Source organism: Cottoperca gobio, chromosome 21 (genome assembly GCF_900634415.1).
Source record: "Cottoperca gobio chromosome 21, fCotGob3.1, whole genome shotgun sequence".
Lineage (NCBI taxonomy): Eukaryota > Metazoa > Chordata > Actinopteri > Perciformes > Bovichtidae > Cottoperca > Cottoperca gobio.
The window spans coordinates 5608691-5622477 of record NC_041375.1 but is presented as its reverse complement, the minus strand read 5'-3'; positions in this window follow the sequence as shown (position 1 = coordinate 5622477).

Genomic DNA, 13787 nt, shown 5'->3' with positions numbered 1-13787 from the left:
GCTGTGCTGCCTCCACCACTCTCTGAAGCGATTTGCAGCTGTGAACAGAACAGTTCCCGTACCAGACGGTGATACAGCCCATCAGCAAGCTCTCGATGGTACTTTTCGAAGGCCTTTGTCACTTGAACATACCCACAAGTCAATTTGGGGCATTCGCTAAAATGACAGATGGTGTCGTTCTTCTTGGGACGACAGTCTTAGACCATCTCCTTTGTCTACCCTCGATTAGCAAAACTCTCACAAGATGATGAAGGGTTTAGGCATCAACCTTGTATGTAAGTAAGGAGAAGTTGTTGGGCAGTGAGATTAGCAAGAGTTTTCTCAAAGTTTAGCAAATGGAGGGTTACCATAGACACAACCCTCTAACTTGTCTTGCTACATAAGGGGCACACTTCTTCCGGCATTGGCACTAGATGTTGGCACTGGATGTAAATGGTGATCTACAGAATCGTGAACATATTAAGGTAATTAGTTTAAAATAGATAATTGTATGGTTTTGTTGAGTATCATGATTGGTTTGTAAATGTATCCTGAGAGTTCAGCCATCATGGTAATTAATTCCTGTTAATAAATAAAAGACCACGCTTCATTAGGTAATGCAACAGAAGTATTTGATTGATTAGTTTTTTGTGGCTTTTTGGGACATTTCTACTGATCAGTCTGGGTTTTATTCAATAGATGAATATTTTATTTAAAATGATTTGCGCACTGTGTACTTGGTAAGTAGGTGTATAATAAGCAGGAAAATGTAAAGGAAGTTCCTCACTGCAGCAAAGTTAATGCACCTCAGTCTTTATTTTGCAGTTATGATAGTTTTCCCTGGAAATACAGGGAAAAAACTGGAAGGGCACTCGGAGAGCACAGGCCTTCGCCAAGGCCATTTATAAGTGAAAATTAATGCGTGTATTTGCCCCGTGATTCAGATCAGCTCCAGCATGTAATGGGTTCTTCCTTGGCCTATGTTACACCCTTCCAACAAGAGTCATGAAAATCGGGCGAGTAGTTTCTTTCCATGATCCTGCAGACAAACAAACAGACAAACTGAAACAAACTATAAACAGAACCTCCTTGGTAGAAGTAATAAGGGCCACTGGCAAGTTGACCCGGATGTAGATCCCTGAGCAGTTTTAAAGGCTGTTTACTTTTGGTCAGACTCATGATTAATTTTAGAACCACAGTTATTTGGAAAGCTGTAGGACGTCTCTCTGAATAGCCACATGTATGGGAAATAAAAAGGAATTGTCCTTTAATGTACACAATGCATACGGTCATTATTGTTGGACACTATCTGCTTCTTATTTAACTAAATACCAACAGTCATGTTTGCACATTGCTTACAGAACACATACACTAGTGACTTTATTACGACAATGTCAGCAATATTTTCCAAACACGCTAAGCTCTCATGTATAGCATGAGAAGAAACATGTGTGCATGTGTGTTTAATTGCATATTAAAGCATCTGTCAAAGAGCGCTTTTTTGTTTACGTGTTTACATGTGCTGTTAATTGTGTATGTGTGTGTGTGTGTGTGTGTGTGTGTGTGTGTGTGTGTGTGTGGGTGTGTGTGTTTGTGTGGGCAGGTATATTTGTTTCTTATGTCCTTGCGTTCCCCATAGATGGAATATTAACAAACACCAGAGAATGCGGCTTGTAATTTTTCTTGTTCCACTTTGTCAGGTCCTCTCTCTACATATATACAAGAGGAGTGCGTGATACACAAACACTCTCAGGCGCACAAACAGTCCCTTTTCCAAGGACGCACAGAAAGGTGTTGTTGTGTATATCTGTTGAAACCAGACAGCACGGCTCCAGGAATGAACCTGTTAGCACTCTGCAGTCATTTAAAACTGTGGAAGTAAACTATGTCCGTTGTGGAGTCAATAATGTGCATGAGAGTACGAGAAAGACATAAGGATGTGTAAATGTGAATGCGCAAAGAAAGAAAGGAAGAAAGAGATTTGACCAATACTCTAGGCTTATAAAGAGCTTTGAGTTACAGAAATAATTGATGAGGTTAGTTTTAGTCTGTGTGAAAGCAGTGGATCTCTGCTGCAAGGAGCTGCTAAACCTACAATTATTCCACTGGAGCGTTTTAATATCTTATTATGCATGCTGTTTCAGTCCTTTATTCACCGTCAAGAATAAAAAATATTGACTTTTTGTGGCATGACTGTGGTCAATGAACTGTATTGAATATCAATGCAAGATATGAGCCATTGACAGCTCCGATACAAAAACATTCATATCAGTATCAGCCTTGAAACATTTGAAATCCACATTACTGGACAAAACTCATTTTGGTAAAAACTGGGAAGAGAAGTCGGTGGTGGTTTTAGCTGTATATGTGCTCAATGAAAGCAAACCCCAACTCAATTCTGAAAGAAGAGACATTTATCTTCTGGTCATTTAGGAGCGTGTGCAAAGCTTTTAATTGACTAAATAGTGAGAAATATTCAACTGGCTTCCGCTTGGATTGCATCCCACTAAAGTTGACAGTGTTGCTATAGAGGCATTGACAACAGCACGGTGAACTTTGTGGTGATGCGCGCCCTTTGGGTTTCCATTAACGCGGAATCGCCTCCATGTGACCATGAGAAGACCTGCATGATCTTGTAACGCGAGGCGGTGTGAAGGCTTTTCTAAGCGCTGCGATGGAAACTCTGCAGATCGAGATAAGCTGGCCATTAAGTGTAAAACCTTACACAAGTGGTAGTCTTTATATAGTCTATTAATGTATGGTTGGCCGAAAGCCCTTCCAAAACAAAGCCCATTCAAACATGTGCATGAAACCAAAGAGATGAGGGGTGTGTGAGCAGTGCACCATGTGATGCTTTGGCTTTGTGGTCTGGTCCGCGGCCAAACCTTTAGACTGAAATGGCTAACAATGGGTTTTGTTAAAAGGTGATGTATTTGTGGTTTCTCCTCCCTGCTGTTTCACTCCTACAACGCCACAGATGATTTACTTAGGGCTATATTTCTCTTCTGCATATTTCCCCATCTTATCCTCATGCTTGTAATTGACAGGCCACGTCACGCAATAAACCTGGCAAAGGAATGTCTTTTTGTTAACGTGCGTACGTTTGTGTGAATGTGTGTGTGTCTGGAGGCGGCAGGCCCGGGTCAAAAGTGAGTAATCATACTTACAAATATTTGAATTTTCACATCAAGTACTCCTAAAGTATTCTTTAAACACTTCCAAATATTGCCCTCGATTTGTCAGTTTAGGTATTTAGCTAATGCTCTTATCCATAATGACTTACACTAATGTCAACATTAGAATTCCTCCGCTATAAATTTAACTAAATTCCTCTCCTGGCAACATTTCAAGAGAGCATGGAGTACACAACAGCTACACACATAGTAAAACAAAAACAATCACCAATACCCATCAGTATTTGAGAAGTGCTAAACTGAAATTAGAGCTAAACAAAAACATCTAAACTGAGCGGACATGACCTTTAGTTCATTCTATGTAACAGAGCTGTTTTATCAGTATAGCTAACAGCAAATACAAACAACAGTCAACTGCGTTTATATAAAAGTGTCTAATGAATGTAATGAAATCAGTCTAGGGGAAAAGAAAACAAGGATCCTGTCATTCCTTTTCGGGGCTAAATCTAGCGCCTAATACTTCTACCCAGGTCATGCTAACATGCCCTTTTCAGTTCCAGCAGCTGCATGGTACGGTAACCACTCTGGGCAAACATACTTCGATACCGGCTATGTGCCAACTTTTAGGTATGAATGGCATTTTGAATTGTAGGAAACAAGCTGGCAGAGTCCGAACCTTAGCACCGGGACTCTGCTGGAGAGCAGATCAAACAGATTAACATATGAGCATGATATGCCAGGCTCAGTGTGTGTGCATGTAGGTGAGTTAAAGCTGATCACAGGGAGACAGTGTGACAGGCAGAAAGTGAATCGAAATGACATTACGGGACTCAGAATGCAAACATGCAAACCTTTAGCAGGGATGATGTTAATCTAAGATGATAAACATGGTACACATGTTAGCACGCTAAAATTTGCTCTACAGTTATGCTACGTTCCAGTCAAAATGCAGGTTGGAATTTAACATGAAATTGTACACAAATGAACATTTGGATCAAACTTCTTGCCCGGCTGCAAACATTTCTGAAACTTCTTTGACTAATTTTCCCATTGTGTTGAGGGAGCAGCAATCAGTTAGGTGTATATTTTCTGACATCATTCATAGGCATTACTTTAACATTGTACATGGCCAGATACAATGACATCACTACTGCTGAGTCAATGTGGCAATCACATGAGTTATCACACAGGTTTGCAGGTTGACCGTTTTATATCCAGTTTTCCCCTTTTGTTTCCCTCGTACATAGATTTAAGATGTCTTAAATCTTCTTTATCTGCACTGTGTGACAGTATCATATACATTCTGTATCAGCTTGTTCCAGCTCTTCACTGAAGCTATATTTTACCCTGAAATATTTACACTCCAAACCTTTCCATCAAATGGAAAGATGCAAGATGTTTTTCTGAATGATTTATTCACATTTTCCCCGAACTCAACCTGATATACTGTAAGTTGTATCTTTGGAAACTAAAAATAAATAAAGTAAAATAAAGTTCTGTGGCTTTGAACAAAGTTTGGCTGCACAGCGTATATTTGTAATGATTGACCCACCAGCAGGGTATTGGGGTTCAAGAGGTTACAGCCTAGCTTTATCCAAACCACCTTTCTGCAGGCGAAAGTTGAGGTCAATGTACAACTATAATGTCCTGTAACTGTGTGCTCACAACCATGGCAGGTGTTATACAGTTAGTCAAAGTAGAATCAACACATAGCTGTGAAAAACTGTTTGTTAATAATTGTAACATCCACTGTGTTTGGATTGTGGGAGGAGGGGTTAGACTTGGGAGCTGCAGGCCAGGTGTGACACAGTGATAACTTTGCTGCAGCGTGCTGTCATTTCTCTCAGTGAACCCCTGTCAACAGTAATGACGGGACATGTTTTGCAGGCTCTGCTTTTACAAAACTCCTGCTCCTCTCTGGGAACCATTACCTTCTCATGGTTGAGAGGTTTGTGTGTCCCTATGAACCTGAGAGCTGTGTTGTCTGGAGCCTAGTGCTCCTGGTAGGGTCTCTCAAGGCAAATTGGTCTCAGGTGAGGGGCCAGACTAAGAATGGTTAAAAAACGACTTCATGAAAGAAAGGGAAAGGAAGGAGGAACCTGCCCGGAGGAAGCCCGGGGCCCCCGTCTGGAGCCAGGCCCAGAGGGAGGGCCCGACAGCGAGCGCCTGGTGGCCGGGTTTGCCACGGAGCCCGGTTGGGCACAGCCCGAAGAAGCTACGTGGTGCCTCCCATCCATCCATCCTGTGGGCCCACCACTCATGGGAAAAACCGCTGGGGTAGGGTGCGCTGTCACACGGGTGGCAGTGATGGTCAGGGACCTCAACGGACCAGACCCGGGCAGCAGAGGCTGGCTCTGGGGACGTGGAACGTCACCTCTCTGTGGGGGAAGGAGCCGGAACTAGTGCGGGAGGTGGATCGCTACCAGTTGGATCTGGTGGGGCTTACCTCCACGCAGTCTTGGCTCTGGAACCGTACTCCTGGATAGAGGTTGGACTCTATTCTTCTCCGGAGTTGCCCAAGGTGTGAGGCGTCGGGCCGGGGTGGGGATACTCACTAGCCCCCGGCTGAGTGCCGCTACGTTGGAGTTTATCCCGGTGGACGAGAGGTTCGCCTCCCTACGCCTTCGGGTTATGGGGGGGAAAACTCTGACTGTTGTTTGTGCCTATGCCCCAAACCGCAGTTCTGAGTATTCGGCCTTCTTGGAGACCCTGAATGGAGCCCTGCAGGGGGCTCCAGTAGGGGACTCCGTAGTCTTGCTGGGAGACTTCAACTGCACACGTGGGAAACGATGGAGACACCTGGAGAGGCGTGATTGGGAGGAAGGGCCTCCCTGATCTAAACCCGAACGGTCGTCTGTTGTTGGACTTCTGTGCTAGTCATGGAATGGCCATAACAAACACCATGTTCGAACATAAGGATGCTCATAAGTGCACGTGGTACCAGAGTACCCTAGGCCAAAGGTCAATGATCGATTTCGTAATCGTATCATCTGATCTGAGGCCGCATGTTTTGGACACTCGGGTGAAGAGAGGAGCGGAGCTGTCGACTGATCACCATCTGGTGGTGAGTTAGATCAAGGGGTAGGGGAAGACTCTGGACAGACCTGGTAAACCCAAACGGGTAGTGCGGGTGAACTGGGAACGTCTGGAGGAAGCCCCTGTCCTGGGGATCTTTAACTCACACCTCCGGTGGAGCTTTTCAGCTATCCCTGTGGAGGTTGGGGGCATTGAACCTGAGTGGGAGATGTTCAAAACCTCTATTGCTGAAGCTGCGGTGATGAGCTGTGGTCTCAAGGTCTTAGGTGCCTCAAGGGGCGGTAACCCTCGAACACCGTGGTGGACCCCGGTGGTCAGGGAAGCCGTCCAACTGAAGAAGGAGTCCTTCCGGGTTATGTTATTCGGGAGGACTCTGGAAACAGTTGTAGGGTATCGAAGGACTAGAAGGGCGGCAGCTTCTGCCATGTCAGAGGCAAAGCAGCGGGTGTGGGAGAAGTTCGGAGAAGCTATGGAGAAGAACTTTCGGTCAGCACCAAGGTGCTTCTGGAAAACCATCCGGCACCTCAGGAGGAGGAAGTGAGGAACCATCCAAGCTGTGTACAACAAGGGTGGGACCCTGCTGACTTCAACTGAGAAGGTTATCGGCCGCTGGAAGGAGCACTTTGAGGAACTCCTGAATCCGACTAACACGCCCTCTATGGTTGAGGCAGAGCTGGAAGCTGATGGGGGATCATCGTCAATTTCCCTGATGGAAGTCACTGAGGTAGTCAAACAACTCCACAGTGGCAAAGCCGCAGGGGTTGATAAGATCCGTCCAGAATTGCTGAAGGCTTTGGGTGTTGAGGGGCTGTCTTGGTTGACAAGCCTCGTCAACATTGCGTGGAAGTCTGGGACAGTGCCTAGGGGTTGGCAGACCGGGGTGGTGGTTCCCCTATTTAAAAAGGGGGACCAGAGAGTGTACAGGGGTACACACTTCTCAGCCTCCCTGGTAAAGTCTACTCCAAGGTACTGGAAAGGAGGGTTCGGCCAGTAGTCGAACCTCTGATTGAAGAGGAACAATGCGGATTCCGTCCTGGTCGTGGAACAACAGACCAACTCTTTACTCTTGCAAGGATCCTGGAGGGGGCCTGGGAGTACGCCCATCCGGTCTACATGTGTTTTGTGGATCTGGAGAAGGCGTATGACCGGGTCCCCCGGGTAATGTGGGAGGTGTTGCGGGAGTATGGGGTGAGGGGGTCACTTTTGAGGGCCATCCAATCCCTGTACGCCCAAAGCGAGAGTTGTGTCCAGATACTTGTCGGACTCTTTTCCCGTGAATGTTGGCCTCACCACATCACCAATCCTGTTCGTGATTTTCATGGATAGGATATCGAGGCGTAGTCGTGGAGGAGAGGGGTTGCAGTTCGGTGACCTGAGGATCTCATCGCTGCTCTTTGCAGATGATGTGGTCCTTATAGCATCATCGGTCTGTGACCTTCAACAGTCACTGGATCGGTTCGCAGCCGAGTGTGCAGCGGTTGGGATGAGGATCAGCACCTCCAAATCTGAGGCCATGGCTCTCAGCAGGAAACCGGTGGATTGCCTACTCCGGGTAGGGAATGAGCCATTACCCCAAGTGAAGGAGTTCAAGTACCTGGAGCAAGAGATTGGCCGGAGAATCGGAGCAGCGGGGGCGTTATTACAGTCACTTTACCGCACCGTTGTGACGAAAAGAGAGCTGAGCCAGAAGGCAAAGCTCTCAATATACCGGTCGATCTTCGTTCCTACCCTCACCTATGGTCATGACCAAAAGAACGAGATCACGGGCACAAGCGGTCGAAATGGGTTTTCTCAGACGGGTGGCTGGCGTCTCCCTTAGAGATAGGGTGAGATGCTCAGCCATCCGTGAGAGACTCGGAGTAGAGCCGCTGCTCCTTTACGTTGAAAGGAGCCAGTTAAGGTGGTTCGGGCATCTAGTAAGGATGCCACCTGGGCACCTCCCTAGGGAGGTGTTCCAGGCACGTCCAGCTGGGAGGAGACCCCGGGGAAGACCCAGGACTCAGTGGAGAGATTATATCTCCTCACTGGCCTGGGAACGCCTCAGGATCCCCCAGTCGGAGCTGGAGGATGTGGCCCGGAGAAGGGAAGATTGGGGTTCCTTACTGGAGCTGCTGTCCCCCGCAACCCGATCCCGGATAAGCGGTAGACGATGGATGGATGGAGAGCGCAGGCTGCAGCGTCTCGGCCCAGTGCTGTTTTGCAGTGCCTCAAATGAAAAACAAAAGTTGGCAAAGCTGCAAATCAGAAATTACACCCCAATTGTTGGTGTAAGGGTATTTAGCAAACTGCAGACATAAAGCTTTGCCTCTGGATGTGAGTTTTCCAGTTTTTTGATTAGAGAGTGGGTTTGAGTTTTGATTTGGTCAAGGCTCTGGTTGTGACTGCAATGCTACGAAGAATCCCAAATGGGCCCGAGTGGACACAGAGGCTTTCGCAGAGTATGTAATTACATAGTAAATTATTCAGTGGGTCCAAACCAAAACATAAAGGCATTCATTTTCAAAACCAGCTTACAAGGAAGCCTCTGGCAGTGCAGCGCCACACTGTTTAAAAACAAAAAGGGGAGACCTTCTACATATGCTGGAACCATGTTCATGGAAGTGGTTTGTTGTTTTTGTTAAGAAGGAGGATGAAGTTTTGCATTTCTCTAATGACGTGGCCATGGGGAAATATCCTCAATAATTATGAAGAAAACACATCATACTGTATCTTCAGGAGGGAACAGTGAGTCTTATTTTGGCTCAAAGTGACAGCACAAACTCGGTGATGACAGAGAGCAAGAGAGAGGAAGAGGGAGATATATTATGTGAGTCTGATGAGATTGGCTATGACTTTGATTCTGTGTAAGCAGATCCAACCAGAGTGTTTGTTCAGGCAGAAAGTATCCATTGGATCCTGTGTGTCAAGGATGTAATACAAAGCACATTTGACTGCTGCATTGAGTTCAGCATTCCTCTTTGAGTTGAACATCCTCTCCTTCACACAATAATTAAGGCAAGATGAAGTTGTTTGGTTTCAAGACTGGCAAAATAATGACACAGGATTTAAGATTCATATCACATTAGAGACTTCAGGGTATGTGGTTATATTTCTAATTACTGACCTTTAAAATGACCTCCACTGCTCTGTTGATTTTTTCCCCCTGTCCAATATTGCTTTTCTTAAATTTATTAAACATCCGACATAAAAAAAAAATTGCTGTTTGCAGAAATTCCACTCAATACTCTTCTAACATGGAACAAAGGCGACTGGTTTTGACTGACTGACTTTTCTTGGGCTTGTGAGCCTTTCTTTATAGTTATGTATGGTGATGGTGAGGACATGTGGAAAGATAATATGTGCCAGGCTCAGAGACGGATTGAGGGAGAAATCCCAGTGGGTCGGTACTGTTCCATCGCTACGTCAGATGCACACTATGCATTATTTTATTTCCACAGAAAGTCTAAAGTAGGGAAGTGGACCTGAAGTGTGGACAATGGGTGTCCTAGTCAAGTTCAGCAGTATTCCTCAGAAGTATTCCCCAATAATTCCTCTGTTTATATATTACAAAATAGTGTTCCCAATTACGTTGTGTTGCCATGGCAAAGAACTGTGACTAGAGCGGACTTACTCATTCTATAGTCAATGCAGTGCTTATTAGCGGTGCAAAATCAACCTTGTTCCCAAAAAATAATTTTCGCCGCAAAATATTCCTGTTCTACTTGAAAGTATTCATGACAGTAACAACACTTTGAGAAAATACCCCCGTGTGTGAAGGCCATAAGAAAGAGTGCTAAACAAGGTTGTGGAGACCATGTGACTTCCTGCACCAAGGGATGTTTTATGTAGCAGTGTTTCTGGTTGTCAGATTGCCTTGAGGCTTCAGACAGTGTGACTGCAGAGTCCCGTTACAAGTTGAACTTTTTTTCAGGAACTGTTCTTCTTGTGTCTATTTCCAATTGTCAATTGGAAAGGTTTTATTGGTTTGGAGTCGTGTACAGAGCTTTGCTATTTATTTGTTTGTGGTTGTATTGTAACTTCCCAATATTTTCCAAGTTTCCAAACACTGATATGAACATTAAAAAGTATTACAAATTATTTAAAAAAGAAAACCAAATTGTTGTGCTCCTAGTTTGCTTATGCGACAGGTTGGTCCTGCTAGTAGCATCAACATCCTTCTCCTGACCCCACCACACAGACCCCCCTCTACATTTCTGCCATGAGCTGAAAGTGAGTCATTAATTAACTTTATGGTTAACTTGAGTTTGTCTTTGTTCTTATCTGGGTCAGCTTGGATCAATCTTTATTTTTGATAAAAAAACAAAAACAAAAAACTGGACAAAGTATTTATATTAATCTCCGCGGGCCACATGTCTCACATCTGTCAACATGTGTAAGAGATACACACCTGCGTCTGGTTATAAGAAGTAGTGGAATCAGTGCTCAAACTCAAGTAAGTAAAAGTACTAATACCACAGTGTGAAAATAAAGTATTGCATTCAAACGTAGCAAAGTACAGAATTATTATCTGCAAAAAGTACTTAAGAGTATCAAAAGTATGAAACTGATCAATTATTCTAAATAAATATATAAATAGCTTTTTGACTGTTATAGCTAGCTCCAGGTGGAACTAGTTCAAACTACTTTATTTACAGATCGTTAGTTTAGTCTAGTGGTACCCAACCTAGGGGTCGGGTCCTTCCAAAGGGTCACAAGGTAAATCTGAGGGGTCACGAGATGATTAATGGTACGGGGGAAATGGGAAATGTCTTGTTGGTGGAACTGCTAACATCATCTGAAATGGGACCAAGGGCTTCAAGCAGACACTGCTTTTCTGTATTGTATTTTTTAAGCTTATGTTTGTGAAATCTTGATTTTAAAAAGTAACAGCTGTCAGATAAATGTAGTGGAGTAAAAGTATACAGTAGCATAAAGTAGAAATACTCCAAAAGTAAAGTATAAGTACTTCACTTGAGCAAAAGACACCAATATATATACTGCAGGTTCGAATGGTCCCAACTTTCATTCTTGGTGAAACATGTCCGTCCCTCCCTGATCTTTGTGCACGTTAATAATCCTTCTTTCACGTGTTTCCACTCAGAGAGAGAGTGAGAGAAGTGGCTTCATATGTTAAGATTTATGCACTGTTGTCTGATGTTGTTATCATGCATTTATGTGCTTTGTTACACATAACTTTGTGGCAACCTTGGTTTTGAAAGCACTTCATAAATTACAACATTGACTGGACCCGACATCTCTCCCTTCGTGTTCTCTCCGCTATGTGAACGGCTGGAGATAAACTGGAGAAGGCGCAATCAGTCCAACAAATAAAGTGACTCCATCTGGTTTTGTGAGGGCTCTGGTGTTGACATTATTAAGGCAGAAAAACCTCCAGTGTGGTGGGGCTATTTTGGACTCTCCACAATGCATCTGCTCTACTTCAGCTTTAACCCGATGCAATAGATTTGTCACAAGACACCAAACATTTGTCATACGTCATCTCGGAGTCCCTTATTAGTGGTAAGTATCATTCCGCCTTAATGAATGCATATGAGAGTTTAGAACCCTCAACCGAACAACCATTGCGAGTGGGGCCAATACTCTAATTCAAACATTACAGCAATTTGAATACGGTGGAAGCCAAATAGATGTCTCTAAAGGAAAATTATTCTGGTCAGAAACCAGACCAGGCCCAGTATGCAATGATGCACAAATCCAAATGTCTCTTTGTTTGCAGAACAGTGGTTGTACAGCTCAACTGTTGCTTATCTCATTGGTTGTCAAATTACAGCAATTAAATGATGTATGGACTCATGCTTGGAGCTGGTTAAGTATTTATCCTCCAATATTCACTTAAAAGTCAAACTAAAGCATGTCTAGTGTGTCTATGTTTAGTTAATCAAAGTCAAAGATGAACAAGAAGTCAAAATGAGTCTCTTCACAATCCTTGGCCCCGGGCTTGCTTGATTGGGTCCCCTAATTACCCAGAAGCATTAGGGGGTTGTTATCCCAGCAGAGTCTCAGTCGCCACACGTCATGGGCTGGGGCAGGGGCTGGGTTGAGGGGGGTCAGAGGGTCTTCGTCGACATGTGGGCCTGCTTACAGCATGTGACTGCTGACCCATGCATTGTATCACATTGCACTCATTTAAAAAGGTCAAGACTTGTGGAACCTGGTGCCTTTTGCCTAACCCGACCCTCGACCTGGTGTGGACACTTGCTCCATTTTTAATCCTCAACAAAAGGTCCCATTCAGAGCGGGGCAACCTGTAGAACATCTGTTTCTGAGGTCTGGAGCAGACCATAGATCAGCAGTGAGGACAGGAGTAGACTGTAGGTGCTGCTTTATCACAAACATTCACATTTTGCTTAGAGGGCTGACAGAAAACAGACCAGAAGGGTTTGAGGTGCTAAATGCTGGGAATGTTATCTGTTCAAATGTGATTTATTAACAGTGCTGTCCTTACTGCAACAATTTAAACCAGTTTAAATGTGAAATAGTTTATAAAGAAACAACTATGAATCTGGAAATGTACCATTAACACAAGTCTCTGTCTGCTATTACAGTAAGCTAACGTTTGCAGAAGCACTAATTCATCTGCATGCATACAAAACTGCTCTCACCATAATATTCGTACATACAATATTTAACATTATTTTGTCATTTATATGGCACACTAACTTATGTTGCTATGAGAAGGAATTTTCCTATGATAAGAAAAAGATAATGCACAAGCCTGATAAAGAAAATATGTTGGAGCCCGCTTGTACTTTCTTTTCATACATTTAATTAAGCATTATTTAATAAAAATATGGAATCAGTTTTTCCCTTTTTAATGTCGTGGGCAATTTAGTGGGCATTGTAATTTAAAGGATAGGGGAAGGAAAGGAAAGCTTAATTTGTTATATATTACTTAGATTAAATGGTGGACTAGCACATTGTTGGTTTTGGTCTAATGAGATATGTTGACAATAGCAACATTCTAATACAGCCTTTAATCTAGGACAAGTACTAGTAGCCTTATATCCCCCAATGTCCCTCCAGGTGATCATGGACAATGATCTGTGAGAGACTCTTTCAAAATACACTTGAGACAACACCATGTTCTGTGTTCAATAATAGCAGACTGCCACCATGCCTCACCCCAAGCATGGGAAACTAAATCAAGTCAATGTCAGTGTCTTGTTTCATTATAGCTTTTTCTGCTATATGAGGTCAGGTTTACTTACAAAAACCCAACTGTCCATTGGGATGTGCAGAAAATCATTATAGTAAGCATGTTATGGCTTACTGAGTTGGCTTTGGACTGCATTTAGTCTGTTGACATTTTGCAGCGTACTCTGTTGCATACTTTATTTGCGGGGGATGAACAGCATGTCTGAATCTCCATGTGCACCACACTGTCCTGCCAATAGTTTGACACTATTTCACTCACCTACAGGTGATGGTAACATGCTTAACATGCAGCACTGCGCTAGCTAGCAAGTTCATGGAAGGAAACAATGCTCAATTTAAAATACTTTAATACGATTTGTTTTCCAAATATTTCATGAGAAAGAAAATGCATCCATCAGCTGGTAGAAGTTCTGTGATAACAGAGTGTAACGGACAAATCATCCATTCTATTTAACAGCATATTCAGGCTCACATTATTCATCT